The 17,257-nt window shown below is 46.5% G+C and overlaps 1 long non-coding RNA gene across 1 annotated transcript in view; it reads right to left on the reverse strand.

Annotated features, from left to right (window-relative positions):
- The window catches only part of LOC141937302 (uncharacterized), a 201,756-nt gene that overhangs the window by 65,448 nt on the left and 119,051 nt on the right, over window positions 1-17,257 (reverse strand). The window lies entirely within an intron of this gene.

Here is a 17,257-nt window from a genome sequence, read left to right on the forward strand (position 1 = left end):
ATGATACCTTTGCGACCAGAAGACAAAGTTCGTTTTGTTTTCACATGGGAGGGTCAATTTACCTTTATCCGTCTGCCTCAGGGATACAAACATTCCCCTACACTATCTCACCACCCTTTGGCCCAAAAACTGGAGAAAATACCAAAAGCTGAAGGCATAGCAACCCAACAGAACATAATCTCTCATTTGGAGAACTTGGGTTTGCAAATTCCCCTACAAAAGATCCAAAAGTCCTCACAAGAAGTGGAGATGATCACACGTCAACAACCAATCGTGCTAAGAGGCCTGTTCAAGGTTATTAAAGCAGTCACTAGCGGGACCCCTCCTCCTGATGGGGTGGCCCAGAGAGCCTTGGTACGAAAGTGGTATGCCCAGATTGAACACTATTGTAACCTTTTCTCAGTGACTGAAGGAGCTTTAAAAAACTTAGCTGTCCAAGAAACAGAGAGCCTGGACAGCAGCCAAGACAAACCTATCTCAGTTATTTGGGTGGCTCCTCCTTTCTTTCACGATCAGTCAGTGAATGCTTGGTTTACCGACGCTTCTGCATAGCGAGAAGGAAAAGCGTGGCAATACCGGACAGTAGCTCTCCACACTGCTACTGATGAACAGATAATAACAGAGGGAGAAGGGAGTGCCCAGAGAGGAGAATTAATTGCAGTATGGAGTGTTTTCAAGCGTGAAGTACAAACCTCTTCCCCGGTCCACATATACACTGATTCCTATGCAGTGTTTAGGGGATGTACTGAATGGCTCCATTTCTGGGAGCAAAATGAATGGGAGGTTAACAGAGTTCCAGTGTGGCAAAAGGACAAGTGGCAAGAAATCTTGAGCATTGCTAGCCAAGGGAACTTTGCTGTGGGATGGGTAGCTTCTCATCAAGTAGATGGGGGCTCAGCAGGAGAATGGAACAACAAAGCTGATGAATTAACAAGACTAGCTCCTGTACAAAAGGATCAGATCACAGAAGACTGGGAGCATCTGTTAGAATGGTTGCATATAAAACGAAAACATACGGGAGCTAAAGATCTGTATTGTGAAGCCCTTGCCCAAGGTTGGCCTGTCACCAGGGAAATGTGTAAAACTTGCATATCAGCCTGTGAACAGTGCCGTACACAGCTCAAAAGACACCCCTTAGAGGATGACCCCCTGCATTTAAGAGAGGGTAAAGGCTTGTGGGATGCCTGGCAGGTAAATTATATCAGCCCCTTTAAGAAGTCAGGAGGAAAACGCTTTGTGCTGGTGGGAGTGGAAATAACATCAGGGCTAGTCCAAGCCAAAGCTTTTAACAAAGCTACAGGAGAAAAAACAGTGAAAGCACTGCGTGAATGGTTTGGAATTTTTCCAAAACCATGAGAAATACAATCTGACAATGGCTCCCACTTCACCGCCAAATCGTACAGGATTGGGCACGATGCGAAGGAATTAAATGGGTCTTCCACACTCCATACTATCCACAGGCCAATGGAATTGTAGAAAGAACAAATGGTCTCTTAAAACGACTTTTGAAGCCACAGGAGGGAAATTGGGATGTCCGTCTATGGGAAGCTATCAAAGGTGTAAATGATAGAGGGGGGGAGGGGTAAATGGATGCCCCAAAATTACTGCCTTTTGCCCAAAGGCACCCTCCCTAGTTCCCTCATTAAAGGGACCAGATAATTCCAGGAACCCAGCACACTTCCCTGGACAACCTGTCTTAGTAGAACTTCCCACCGTGGGAAGTGTACCATTAGTACTAAAAACCCCACTGAATACACACTCATGGGTAGCATCTGATGCTCTAGGGAAGGAACATCGGATAAATACTCGCTGGATAATTCCATCATTCTAGTTTTCTGTCTAATAATAATTTCTCTTGCCTTAGAGAGGCAAGTTCTGTTGCTTTCTTGCTGCAGAAGAACTCCGAGGGACACCAAGAATAACATGAACCATGAATCACTTAATTGGATTGGTAGTATTTTTCTGCATCTTACCACTAGCCCATAACCAAAAGAATACAGAATGGCCTTGGACAGATGCCTATTTTGGGCATACAGGCGTTATGGGAAAAAATCCATTGGGGATGAATGTGGCAACCGTCATAATATATGACAACATGACATTCCGATCAGACAAATGGGAAATGACAAATTCGATCCATACCTGGACAGTTGAAAAAGGAAAAGAGATACAGATCGGTTGTAGAATCTTCAATGCAAGTGATGTAAAAGATCCGCCTCCCCTGACTCAAATTACCATCAAGGAAATTTCCAATGGAAAAATGGGATCCAGAATAGGCCAAACCCATTGTGCAGCTGAGGTTTGCTGGTATGCGTTTACTGCAATCCGACCAGTATTCATTATTTGTTTAGGAGGAACCAAATTAAGGAACCGAGCTGTATCTTTCAAATTTAGATTAAATATAACACAGGAGGAAACCACAGCCGCTCCTGTTCATACTGTTCCAACTCAGGTTGCTACTTCAAATCACATAGAACTGGAACGATTAAGAGCACCATATGTGTATCCGATAGGACCATATGTAATCAGGAATACGGGCCAACAACAAATGTTGTTTAACCCAGCATGGTCTCTCAAATGAGTTGAATTGCTGATGCAAAACAATGTTTCGGACATTCAACCAGCTTGCTCACCCTTCCTAAAGGCTTCTTACGAGGGATGGACAACCTGGCTGCAAAAACGAACTCTTTCCACGAGAACACGGAGAGACCTAACCGGTGTTTTGGGAACAGGATTGGGAGTTTTAAATAGTATCGATTCAGAGGTAATAGTGAACAAATTGGCTACCTCAATTAGTGATTTGGCTAATTTACAACAGCCTTTGCGATCTTCTTTATTGGCTTTGGGGACTAACCAGTGGCTGTTGTCAAATATATTACCAAAATGGGAAAAGGTAAATGTAAAGGATCATGAATTGATTGCAGATGCACTTGGGGTGATCCAGAATAACCTCTCTTTGGCTCTCAGCTGTATCCAGGCTCAAGTATGGATGCAGTCGGTAGCCGCCTCAATTATAAGAGAAGGTGAAGAAGGCACTCCCCACTGAAATTCGGAAAATAATTTGGGACAGTGCCACTGATTTCGAGAAGAAACTCCAATCCTGGTGGAATCTGGTAAACTTTACCTATGACCCCATCACAAACACAGCTACAACCTTTGTGCTTACTATATATAATGCTACCCTATACCCAATTTATCCCGTCATTGCATTAGGGTTGAACCACAACGGAGCTATACTCTATCCTTTTGAGCATAGAGTATGGGCCCACAAGGTGAATGAAAAATGGCAAACTGTCAATTTGGAATCTTGCATTGTACGAGAACAACAAGGATTTATCTGTGAAGGCAATGCAATTGAGGCTCAAGATATTTGTTTAGATACTGAACAAAATATTTGTCATTTCGAGATTCATCCTAATGAAAACCCTGAAACATTACTCATATATATTGGCAAAGGCTGTGTATGTTTGAGGACTGTTTGTGATTTTTTATCCGTGGACAAGGTAGTTGTAGAGACTAAAAATCATTCAAATTTCTGTGTTTGTAATTTTACTGATTTTATCAGGTGTGACTTTTCATATTTGGCCCCGGTCACATCTCACCAACTTTTGCAATCTAATTACACGTTGATTCATGAATTACTGCCTACACCCATTGGAATGAATCTCACTTTGGTAAAGCAGTTACTACAACACAAGGATTTGATTGAGATTTTGGAAAAAATTAGGGAAAACGGACAGAAAACCTTAATAACTGTTCATCACAATGTGAAAGAAATACACCGAGTTTTGGAAAGAGTGCAAAAGGATGTAGAACATAGATGGTGGGACACACTTTTTGGATGGTCACCTACTGCTACAGGCATCCTGAACAAGTTGTGTCACCCCATTGTGGTTCTCTTGATATTGGTTTTGATCAGTTTGGTTTTGTCAGCAGTATTGTATGTCATAACCTGGAGAATGATGAATCGGTTGACACGTTTGATGTCTGTATTGAACACACACACTATGTTTGATGTCCCATCCAATGTGGATATCCCCAAATCAATTGATGTTTTAAAACCCCATTAATTCTTTTCTTATATAAATAGCTTTGATCGTAATTATTTCATAAATTTAATTTTGCAGATTGTTCTATCGCTGTTACTTCCCTTCTTTCTTCTCTCTCTCTCTCTCTCTCTTTTCCTTTCTTTCTTCCTCTTCTACTATGCTACTACCAAGCGATCCCGATGTCCTGACGACCATGTTGAGCCATGGGGTGGTGTAAGAGTCGGTCAGAAGATCAGCATTGTCTCAACATTGTCATCAGGGACATGGACAGTGAGGGACCCGACAATGGCCTGTTTGGAGCGCAGTTGCTGACCCCTGGAATGGAATGTGGTGCAAAGGCTCCTGAATGCAGAACTGTGTGGCACAGCCAGTGCTGTGCTGTTCTCCTGAGCACTGACTTGTGTGGTGCAGGCAGTGCAGTGCTGTTCTTCGGTGCCTGGGCCTAGCTGGAGCTGTTAGTGATAATTGCATAGCCACTGTCAAAAAAGATGGATCGCGACTGTTGCCATAACGTCGATGAAGAAATCATGAACCCTAGATGAACTTTGCTTCATTATAATACCAAAACACACCTCCTGGTTGAAGGTTACCTGCCTCTAAGACTCACCACACCTCGGACACTCCCCCCTGCGCATGCGTGATGGCCTTGCTCGAGAAGGGTGGAGATATGATAATTGAATTCTGAGAAGGGCAGAGACCCCTGAGGCAGAGGTGGAGCAAGGTGTGTTACTGAGCATAAAAGATGACTTCTGGACAACAAAAATTGGAAGCTTCCCCACCAAGGACCACAACATCGACGATGCAGCGTCAGCTGGACCTGGGACCGTTAGGACGTCGTGAGATCAGTGGTGGTAGCTATAACCTCTCTCCCTCCTCTCTCTAAACTTAACTTTACTTTTCTCCTTCCTTTCACCCATCTCTAACTATCGCGTGCCTCTTCACAGGCGACACAATAAAGTTTCACTGTCTGATTACTGCTATCCCCTTTGGTGTTGGTCACCTTAATTTTGCACTTTCAAGATTGTAGCAAATGAACCATCATGAGTCCACCAAGTGGACCGTGACAGCAGCCAAGCTGGCCTCATGCTGGTAACGAGCGGAGCCAGGGTCAGCCCCAGCCCGGCCCCTGTGCTGGGAATGAGCTTTGCGAGTTGACTGCAGGTGTTGGAAAGGGCATGGGGGAGGTGGTTCAGGCGAGAAGCAGCACTTCAGCATCCTTGACATGCCCTCTCATCCCTGCACAAGAAGGGGAACAGTCTGAGCTGCAGCTGGGCAAAGGTGTTTGCAGGTGGCACCCAAGCAACAGCAGTTATTGGAAGAAAGACTGAGAAGCACAAGGGACTGAAAATAAGCAGGACATCCTCCCAAACACATGACCAGGAGACCAGCAAAATCTACATGAAGGTTAGGTGCCAGGGGAGAGGAGCCTGCCAGTCCTTTTTTGAAGGCAGGGGGACAGCAGCATCAAAACATTAAGGATAAAGAGGAAAGATGGAGAAGAAAGAAAACTAGCCCACTTCAGTGTGGCTTTCTCTTGCCAAAGAGCTCTCTGGCCCCATCACCTTCACTGCTGCAGCTATGAGCCACCAAGGACTGCAACCAGAGGCATGAACCAGGGGGCACCAGAACCACAGAAGTGTGTGCTTGCAGCAAAGTGATGTGCTAACGGCTCACACGTTGGTCCAGACCTTGGCAAGACAAGACACAGAGCAGCCTGTGGTTCCTGGGGGAATGGCCTTTGCAAGCTGGGAGCTCACTTGGGCCTAAGAAGCTGGACAAACTGCAGCCTTACTTGCAGCACCAGCAGAATGAGCACTGGGATCTGGGGGAGAAGGGACCGGAGGGGGCAAATCATAGAATCACAGGTTTGAGTTGGAAAGGAACATTACAGCTCATGTAGTCTGACCCTCCCCTGCCATGGGCAGGGCCATCTTCCACTAAATCATGTTGCTCAAAGCCTCATCCAACTTGTCTTTGATGATGGGACATCCGCAACATCTCTGAGCAACCTGCTCCAGTATCTCACCACTCTCATCATAAAACATTTCTTATGTTCAATCTAAATCTTCCCTCTTGCAGTTTAAAACTGTGGCCCCTTCTCCTGTCACTACAGGCCCTACTAAAAAGTCTCTCTGTCATTCTTATAAACTCACTTTAAATATTGAAATGCCATAATAAGGTCTTCCTGGAGCCTTCTCTCCCTCAGGCTGAACTCTCTCAGCCTGTCCTCATAGGGGAGGTGCTCCAGCGTGTGGATCATTTTTGTGGCCTCCTCTGGACCTGCTCCAACAGGTCCATGTCTCTCCTGTGCTGAGGACCCCAGAGCTGGACACAGCACTGCAGGAGGGGTCTCATCAGAGCAGAACAGAAGCCCCTCCCTCGACCTGCTGGCCACACTTCTCTTGATGCAGCCCAGGGTACGGTTGGCTTTCTGGGCTACCAGCACACACTGCTGGCTCATGTCCAGCTTTTCACCCACCAGTACCCCCTAGTCCTTCTCCCCAGGGCTGCTCTCAATACCTCCATCCCCCAGCCGGTATCAATACCAGGGGTTGCCCTGAGCCAGGTGCAGAACCTTGAACTTCACCTTGTTGAACCTTGGGACGTTCACATGGGTCCAGCCCTCCAGCCTGTCAAGGTCCCTGTGGGTGGCATCTCTTCCCTCAAGCCAATCAACTGCACCATTCAGCTTGGTGTCACCTGCCAGAAGATGACTTGTGGCATCCCCCGGGCAGCCAATACTGAGCTTCAAGAAGAGAGATGGGTGGGCATGGCTGTATCCTGCTCAGGGCCGGCACATGGCTCCTGGGGATGGTCCACAGCACGTGGGTCTACGCTGGACTATCAGTCAGACTCCTAAATACCCATTGTGGTGATCTCTTACTGCTGGGACCTGGTAAATAAATATAGATGCAGTAAATAACCATTCAAATAGGTAAAGAATAAGTAGACCATGAAGGGCACTCTTTGAGGCAGACCTCTGAAGAGACATTATGAGTCCTTCAAGAGGTGTCTTGTGTCAGGAGAAGCTGGCTATTGTAGCCCACTACGAGCAAGGCTGCCATAGTTTCATGGCCTCAAAGTCCAACCAGCAGTGAAGCTTGGACATGTATGGGGTTACCTGGCAAGGTTTGGATGGGGGGTTGCAGGAATGGCCCCTGTGAGAAGAAACCAGGGGCTGCCCCCATGTCAGACAGAGTCAGCTCCAGCTGGCTCCAAACCATATCCCCCCCAGGACCTACAGCCCAGCACAGGGTCAGAAGGAGACTCAGGAGGCCTGGCTGCTCCACTGCCCCTCAGCCTCATGGGACCACCTGTCTCAGCTATTGCTGCAGCCACCAGCCCTGCCCTGCTGTCTCCCAGCAGGTCCCAGGTGTTAGCCTGGGGTCAATGGTCTCTATGCCAACACCCAGGAAATAGCTCCTGAAGACCTTACCCTCAGGGGCAAAAGCCCTGAGCTTGACCAGCCCGTGCAGACCCTGCCTGCAGCAGCCAGTGAGCAAGATGGCCCTCCTGGCTCCCCCTCACTCAAGGTCAGCACCTGCAGCACTAGGACAAAGAAATTCTTCTAGCTCTAATAAAGGATCTCCTCCTCAGCCCCCTCCTGGGCAGCCCCACAAATATCCCTCCCAGGCGCTGCCGGGTGAGACCCCATGGCAGAGCTTGGGGGCAGCTCCTGCCCCAACCCCACAGCCATGGGAGGAGACAAGCCCCAGGATGGTGATCATCAGCCCTGCCCATGTTCTGCTGTCCTGGGACTCCTGCATTCCCCCCAGGCCCTGGGGAACCTGTCCCTGCCACGGGAACATTCCTATGGAAGACAGGGGTTCAGTGGGACCCTTCCCATTAAAGACACGAAACACAGCAGGGTGAGACACAAACTCCTCCTGTCACTGCCAGCAGTAACTGAGGGCACATCTGGAGAGGTGGAACCACCAGCAAGAAGTAATTAACTCTGGTCAGCCAGAATGAAACAGTGCAAAATCCCACAAGGCTCAGTACTGGCACATGCCCTCAAGTCCTCCTTCACACAACACTGTTGCTCCTCCGAGGGCTGGTGGTGGGAACCATTTTACCCTCAAAGAGGGGAAAACAAACTGCCAGTAAAGAGGTTCACCAGCTCCTCAGCACTGCAGCACAGACCCACTTTCCGGTCACAAGACCCAAAACCACCATCTGCTGGAGACAAGGAGAAGCTGGCAGATTGAAAACCAATCCTTCTGTGCTTCCCTTTAAGTATTTTATTAGTTACAGTAATTATATTTGGAAGACAGCTTTTCAGTTTGTGTCACACAGAAAAAAAATTCTGTGACCAAGGACAATTCTTCCAAATGTGATATTCTGGATACGCTGTCTTCAATACAGATCGATGAGAGAGTGACCAAAGGATGGCCCAGGCAGCACAGCAAGTAGTAACAAGTACAGATACACACACACAAATACACGTACACACACACACATGTAATCACGTACACACACACACATGTAATATCAAAGGAGATGGCCGATGTGGGTTGGTTTCATTGTGAAGCTGCATCAAGGCTTGAGAAATGTGCCCCGTGGGTTTCAACATCAGAGCCACTCTGACCTCCAGGTCCCAGAGCAGGCACAAAGAAAATGGGATCACAGCAGATGTAGGAAATGAGAAACTTCATGCTACTTAAATTGTACAAAAAGTTAATTCAATTCAGTAGCAAGTGGAAAGCCAATGTGTAGTCCTACCAGGAATAAGTGTTTTTCAAATCAGTTTCCAAATAATTTAATTGGTTTAGAGAATTACCATTAAATACCTTTAAGATCATGAAAGATTGAACTGAAAACATTTAGTCGGACCGTGAAAAGACCAACTTTGAATCCCACTGCTTCTGCACTGCCAGAGCACGTGGACACATGCAGCGGGACACATGTCATCATCACCCTGAGACACAGCTTGGTTCTTAAGAAGCGCGACTGAACATCCACCCGATGAGCTATGCGCAAGTGGTCATCTAAAGACCCCCTGTCCTGCACCTTTGCATGTGCCAACACAAAATGCATAAAACGCATCAAGAAACTCAAGGATTACATCATGATACATGATGTGCAATGCATTATGGGCATAAAAGGAGCCCCTGATGAGAATTGTTGGGCATGAATATATTTTTGGCTCTTTAGTCACCACAGAAACCAAAACTAATACAATGCTGGACAATCTGGAAAAAAAAATCTGAATTTTAGCTGTATTGGTAATTCGTGAATGTAAAATAAGTAATAGGAGATTGCAGTGCCAAAACACCTACTCACGACCTAAACCAGCATTTTGCCCTCTGGGGGCATCTGTGATTGGCAAGTATCCTCTGCAGCATAAAAAATGATGATTCGTATTTTGAATGTATTTCAGTATCTCACTGTATCATGTTAAATAATAAGGTACGTTTAGTAAAATGATGTTACAGATGTAAATAGGACTATTTACTATGAGAACTGACAATTTTATCTGAGGACCCCATACAAGGGGTATGGCTTCTGCAAACAAATCCACTGGTGGAGAGGTTCTTCCTGTGCACATGCTCTTCAGGCCTCAAAGAAGAACTTGTGAAGTTCAACATGCTGTGCTGGCACTGTCTGCATAAGAATGGTTGTTCCCAGAATAGGATTCTGAGAGGGTGGGGGCATCAACCTTTGAGAACAGACACGTTAAACTGTAGATCATTTACCTGGAAAAAGAAAAGATGAATTCAGCTTTTGTTCAGAAAGCAATACATAAAAACACACGTCACAAAACTTTATTTTTCATGCTAAAAGTAGAGAAACCAAGTGTAAGAGTCGGTCAGAAGATCAGCATTGTCTCAACATTGTCATCAGGGACATGGACAGGAAGGTACCCGACAACGGCCTGTTTGGAACACAGTTGCCGATCCCTGGAGTGGAATGAAGTGCAAAGGCTCCTGAATGCAGAACTGTGTGGCACAGCCAGTGCTGTGCTGTTCTCCTGAGCACTGACTTGTGTGGTGCAGGCAGTGCAGTCTGTTCTTCAGTGCCTGAGCCATGTAGCACAAAGAGTGTTGTGCTATTATTCGGTACCTGGGCCTAGCCAGAGCCGTTAGAGATGATAGCATTATTACTGTCAAAAAAGATGGATCGCAACTGTTGCCATAACATCGATGAAGAAATCATGAACCTCAGATGAACTTTGCTTCATTATAATACCAAAACACACCTCCTGGTTGAAGGTTACCCATCTCCAAGACTGACCACACCTCGAACACTCCCCCTCGTGCATGCGTGATGTCCTCACTCGAGAAGGGCAGAGATATGACAATTGAATTCTGAGAAGGGCGGAGACCCCTGAGGCAGAGGAGTTGCAAGGTGTGTTACTGAGCATAAAAGATGACTTCTTGGCAATGAAAATTTGAAGCCTCCCCACCAAGGATCATGACGATCGACAACACAGCATCAGCTGGACCTGGGACTGTTAGGATGTCTTGAGATCAGCGGTGGTAGCTATAACCTCTCTCCCTCCTCTCTCTAAACTTTACTTTTCTCCTTTCTCTCACCCATCTCTAACTATCGCGTGCCGCTTCACAGGCAACACAATAAAGTTTCACTGATTACTGCTATCCCCTTTGGTGTTGGTCGCCTTAATTTTGCACTTTTGAGATCATAGCAAACGAACCATCACGAGTCCACCGAGTGGACTGTGACATTAAACCGGTGTCACGGACAGGATCTTTAGAGACAGGGGGGTGCAGGTTGTGTGTGGTTTGTAACAGGGGAACCTTTTGGGTGAGAGGTGTTCAGAAAAGCAAGGGGGGCAATTCGAGATTCCCGCACACCACACACGCCTCGGTGTATTGCACCCCAAACTCGAATTGAGGGCTCTGTCTATCAGGATCAAGTGCAAGGATCTCTTAGTGCAAAAGGGGGAACTGCCCTCAATAAATGAGGTCGACTACCTGGGGAAGTTGAAGGGACAAGCAGAGAAAAGTCTGCACTTGTGTGTGACTATGTTTTGACTCCAAGTGGTAGATTATTGGTCCCTTCAGCCACTCGGGGAAGAGAAGGGCAATGCAGCAGTTGTTGCGTCTGTGGTGTAACCAAGCTCAGCCTCCCCAAAGTGAGTTTGGCCCATTTGTAATAAGAATGACTGAAAAGGATGATTATCAAGACTTTCCATTAGTGAAAAATCTTAACTTGTTCTATGCACTCTTGGCAAAGTATGGAGCTCGACCTTCCCCACCCGGGGAAGAGTGGGCTCGAGACAATAGGGCAAATTTGAAGAGTGTAACAGACCGAGTGATTTCCATACAGAATGAGGCTAGATTACAGTCAGGTAAAGGCAAAGCGATAATCTGTGCAGTTCTTGGAGCCAGCCTGGTCGCAGCAATTGAAGACCGCTGTAAGCGGCGCAGTCATGAAAAACAAATCATAGAATCCCTTGAAAATTTGGTACAACTTTTGCAGAAAACAATCTCCAACCTGGAAGAGCAATTAGCAGAGAAAGAAGAGCAGTTAGCAGAAAAGGAGAAAGTAATTTTCTTGTTAAAACAGCAGATAGAAGAAAAAGAGGAGATAGAGGAACAAAATCACTTGCTAAAAGATGCCCTTAAAGGAAGGGGGTGGAAGGATTCTGAAGGATTGTTGTGGACTTTCGGGACACTGCAGCTGAATATCAGGATACTTCAAACTGCACCCACTCTGACGCTTAGCAAAGTAACTAATGTCAAACAATATCCCCTCCCCCTGGGAACAAAGGAAGGCATCAAACCAGTTATGCAGGAAATTCAGGAGCAAGGAGTGGTGATAAATGCCCATTCTCCTTTCAATTCTCAGGTGTGGCCAGTGAAAAAGCCTAACGGGAAGTGGAGGCCCACAGTAGATTTTCGGAGGCTGAATATTAACACAGAGCCTCTAACTGCCGCAGTGCCTAACATGGCTGAACTGGTAATAACAATTCGAGAGAAAGCTAATCTGATTATAGCAACCACAGGTATTAAAGATATGTTTTTCATGATACTTTTACAACCAGATAATAGAGACCGCTTTGCTTTTACATGGGAGGGACAACAATTTACCCTCACCCGGCTGCCTCAGGGATACAAATATTCCCCTACATTAGCTCACCATGTTTTAGCCCAAGAGCTGGAGAAAATACCAAAAGCCGAAGGCACAGCTGTCTGTCAGTATATTGATGATATTCTCATGGGGGGAGACAAAGAAGGGGAGGTGGGGAAAACCCAACAGAACATAATCTCTCATTTGGAGAACTTGGGTTTGCAAATTCCCCTACAAAAGATCCAAAAGCCCTCACAAGAAGTAAAGTTTTGGGGAATTTGGTCTTAGTAAATGAACCATCACGAGTCCACTGAGTGGACCATGACACCGAGCGACAAACTATTATCACTCTGTAAAAGTTCTCTGAAGTAATACAAGTACAAAATTAAATAAAAATCAGTCTGTTTTGAAAACCAGCTTGTATCAATAGGGTGAACGCAAATGTTGTGTTGCAAACCAAACCAGGTTGACCCCAGCAGGGAACTCAGGTACTATAATCTAAAAAATAAAGATTTATTTAAAGAGAGGGAGGAACACATCAATTCTTCTGGAGGGGCTGAAGAAAAGCGGAGGTCAGCCAAGATGTAGAGATGCTGCTGCCCATTTCTCAATATAAGGACCGCTCACACCAGGACTTTCAAAGCCTGGGCAGAAAGATGAAGGAAACAGAATAAAGACTCAGCGAGAGATGGCAACAGCAGTAGAGCAGTTACACATGGTTTTCTCCAAGAACAAGTCTTCACAAACACACTGGGCAACTAATTTCTTTCACAGTACTTTGAAAAAGAAAAAAGTGATTGTTTGCTTAAGGAACTGTGATGACCCTTTACCAATACGGTATTCTTAAATAATCTGATGTAAGAAATATATGACTATTTTTAAGTATTTAGCATGTATACATACTTACTCTTTTAACCCATAAATCTTATAAGAACTCTAAAAAGCACAGCTGCCTTTGGAAATGAAGTTAACCAGACCCCCTCCAGAGGAAAACTCCAATATTAATAGGCTTTCAACCTGCCATGGTAGGTTGCCGTTTCCAGGGTGTCCCAGTCTATAAAAGACCAGAGATTCTGAAGAGGATTTTTTTTTTTTTTTTATGTCTACACAATAGGGAAAAAATATGACAAATTCCTATGTACTGAGTGTGATTCCCTTGACAAAAAGAAGTGGCACTTGCAAAGGTAACAGGGAGTTTAAAAAAATTTTTTCTAAGTTTGTTTAACTTTATCCATAAAGAACACCTGACCAGTGCTGTCATTCCCTTGCACACAAAGCCTACCATAACTTATTAAGTCATGAAAAATAAATTACTTCCAGGCTTTGAGCAGAAAACTCATCAGGCAACTGGACAGTTGAGTTGTTGTTTGACCTCATCTAAAAGCCTTTAGAGAAAGAAAGGCTTAAAAGATTTGTAAGAGAGGCACTGGAGCATTTAAACACACATTCTCTCTTTGAAATTCCCTACAAGAGAAGGTCACAGAATGTCTCGTGTCCAGGTCTCTCTTACTCACCACTAACATGAACAGCTTGGACAAAGCTAACCCACAGTGGTCTCTAGAAGTTTGTAAATTGTTTTAGGGTTTTTTTTAACAGTATTTTACAGAGATCTTTGAAGTGGTCTTGTGAGGCAAAACATGTGGTACATGTTTTGGGAACCACAATTCTGTAGGGAACAGCAGCTGACTCCTGTGTGGGAGGTTGCAGTGCACAGGCACTGTAAAGCAGCACGTGCTCCTCAAGGAAGCCTTCTAAAGCAACTCCACTGTGTTCTTCCCCTCTAATTAAACTGCAGCCAAGTGATGAGTTACACTCAGAGGAGAAAAAAAACTTTTTTAGTTGTAGATTTGCATTAAGTAAACTTCACTTTCTTAAGGATTATTTACCATGCTCCTGGGCTGTCAGAAAATCCCCATCTCCCCATCCCGCCAAGGCACAGTAAAGCCGTGGTTTCCCTCCCACAATCCAGTGTAACCTGCCATCACCTCCAGAGTTGCCAGCACCCCCCACAAACACCACACATCAGGGAACTGGCAAACAGAGAAGCAGAACATTATTTGATTTTGCTTTAAACACGACATTGCAAACTGTATTGGTGGTTCTGCAAACTCCTAGGTGTGTGTCCTGGTTTTGGCCAGGATAGAGTTACCTTTCCTTGGGCTGAGAGGGAGCACAGCTGGAGGGCCAGTCCCGATCGATCATTGGAGCATTCCATATCATGTGGAGAAATCCCCTTGCACCCCGATGCCGGAGTAAACATAGCTGCTTTATAACTCTATTCGAGTTGTAGAGTCTTTTTCCGTGAATCACTGCCCCCGGCCTGGAGCTCTGGTGTTTGTTGGCTGAGGGTGCAGTGGGGAGCAAGGGATTCTGCTGTGGGCTCTGCAGGAGTCAGTCCTGCTGTGCCCCAACAGGCAGAGAGGAATTCGCAGTGATCGCTGTTTAACCCCACTTATGAAATCCAAGAGATTTCAACCTTGTCCCTCCCAGTGCCCCCAGCTGCAGAGCAGAGCTGTGGGGCTTTGTTTTTCTTGCCTTTGCTCCTGTTGCCCTGTCCTACCTGAGGAGTGCGCTCTGAAGGCAGATAGCCTGGACATTTTGATACCAAAAAGCCGGTCGAAGAACTGTCTAAGACTCAAAGTCAGAGTTTTAGAAAGCAGGCATTCTTTATTGCAGTGCTGGGTGCACAGGGGATCGCTCCACCTATCGTGCACACAAAAGCTCCTTAGCTTACTTCTTAAATGTGGGTATCTTATACATATTCATAGAGTTACACAATACAAACATACATATGCATGACTAAGGTGGGGTTAATTCGAAAGACTTGTGTCAGCAGTTTTAAAATGTTTGTGTCATCCTTGCGCCTGTGCATTGCCTCCTGGTGGTCATCTTTGGGGGTCTTCGGGAGGAAGGCCGCCAGTCTTCCTCGTCACCTTTCCCCCAGTTGCAACATTGCCATGTCACAGAATCAGTTCTTTCTGGTCAAATTGCTCATTAGCCTCCTTATCTGTAGAATGAGATGCATCCTTGGGCCTAGTCTTAGTCCTCTGTGTAATAAAATGTCCGTTATCTTCTATTGCCATGGTTTCTTGGTGCCTCTACCTCTGTTCTTTAAGGCTCAGCAGTTCTTTGGTTAAACATACAATTCTTAGGCCTAATATTATTAGTCATTTTAGTTTCTCCATATCCCTATATTGTTAGTCTGTTAGTTAGTTTTTTTCAATATCCTTATATAAATTTCTGCTACGCTACAAGTGCTCCACTGAGAGTCCGGGGGTGCAAACGGACAGAGCCTTAGTGCAGAGTGAGGAGAGCCAGGCTGTCCATCAGACTTGCTCTCAGCTGCCCTGGGCTTGCACCTCTTGAATCTGGAGGAGGATCACACCCAGCTGTTCCCTAGACAGGAAATTGGATGCTGCTGAGAGCAGGGAATCCAGCTGAAAACTCCCTTACGCAGTAAAGATCTCTGAGCTTTTTGATTCCTTGAAGATGGGGTGTCCTGCAAAAAGAGCCAGATTTATCCCCAGCTCATGGACAGCATTGCCCAGAGACCCACAGGCTATAAGGGGGCTTGAGCACCTTGCTCCCATGGTCACAGCTGCATGGCAGGACCTGCAGGGCCAGTTGCTGAGCTGCAGATGAAAGCCCCATCCCCAGAGAGCCTGGAAACAGGAGCAGCAGCAGCAGGGGCAGGTTGACAACCAAGGAGAAATGCCCCAATGTTTCTGCCAAGGGAAGAAAGGCCAGGGAGGGACAGCTGGGCACTCAGAGGAGTCTCCTCTGATGCAGCTCTGGCTGCCAAGGAGGCAGCTCCTACCCTGGAGCCCAGGGCCTTGAGGACAGAGGCTCTGCTGGTGGGGGAAGAGACCAGGGGGGCTTGTTATGTAAAAAGCACCTTCACTGAATAATAGGGCAGTGCCCAAATACCACACACAGAAACCACCCCGCTGCCAGAGCCCTTGCTGTCAGCCTGTGTCTCTCGTGCCTGGACCTGTCCCTGCCTCGAGCTGTATCTCTTTCCCCTTATCTCCTCCCTGTCAGTGCTCACAGTCCCCATCCCACCCGCTGTGTGCTCAGCTCTGCCCTGCAGACCCAGGCATCTCTGTGTCTGCAAGTCCTAAGGAGCAGCTCAGGAAAAAAGTGAGGAGATGATTGAGCTTTCTGTAGGCAAATGAATGGGTGAAGGAACTTTATCAAGTTCCTCAGAGACCTACTGATCTGTCAGGGTAATGCTGTAGGAGTGTCCTCCTCTTGTCCAAACCTGATGGTTGCATTACTGTTCCCCCACAAGCACAGCAGAAAACTGAAAGTACCCGGAAAGCACCTTTCCTTCTAGGTAGCCCCTGCCTCAATATACTTCTTGAAAAGCTGCCTCTGCCAGTGTCCTGGGGGTGATCTGGAGCTGTGAGCAGCCCTGACCCACCCAGCACCCTCTGGACAGCAGCAGGACCCTGCCCTGCCGGGGGTCTCTGCTTCTCACCACAGCTTCTCCCCACAGTGCGGTGGGTAGCTCTCCAGGCAGGCTGAGTGCTGACCCTGGCAGGTGACAGAGTCCCTGCCCCAGCACACAGCCCCTGGGGTGCAGGGACTCTGCTCTGAAGAACAGCCCTTTCAACTTCTCCACAACCCTCTGTCATCTCCACCACAGGCTGTCCTATGGTGTTACATCACCTGTGCCTCTTTCCCTGCAGGCTGTAGTCACCCACCCAGCTGTCCCACCTTGCTCTCAGCTGAACATCTTCCTTCCTTTACTGATATCTCACCATCCTCCCTGGTTCTTCCTTGAAACAAAAATCTTTGGGCTGATCCAGACTCCTTCTGGGTGATGCGTTGCATCGCAGCACTGCCCTAGGAAGAAGTTTTTTTTTTTCTTTGTGTCCAGTCTGGACTTCCCAGCTGCACTTAGTGCCATTTCTTTCTCATGCTGTTTTCCACTATGAAGAAAAACTCCACCATCTCTGAAACCTCTATTTAAGCACCCTTGGGCTACTCCTGTACTGTCCCAAGTCTCCACACCATTCAGCCCATGTTGTTCAGGCTCTCTGTACTGGTCATGTGTTTGAGGCCTCCAAAGGCCATCTTGGGAGATTTCTGGACACTCTCCAAGGTGTTTGCAGATGAAAATGTAGTGGTCATAGGCCATGAAAGACAGAGTGTGATTTTTTATGGGGGCC

This window comes from Strix uralensis, chromosome 39, assembly GCF_047716275.1.
Source record: "Strix uralensis isolate ZFMK-TIS-50842 chromosome 39, bStrUra1, whole genome shotgun sequence".
Classification (NCBI taxonomy): domain Eukaryota; kingdom Metazoa; phylum Chordata; class Aves; order Strigiformes; family Strigidae; genus Strix; species Strix uralensis.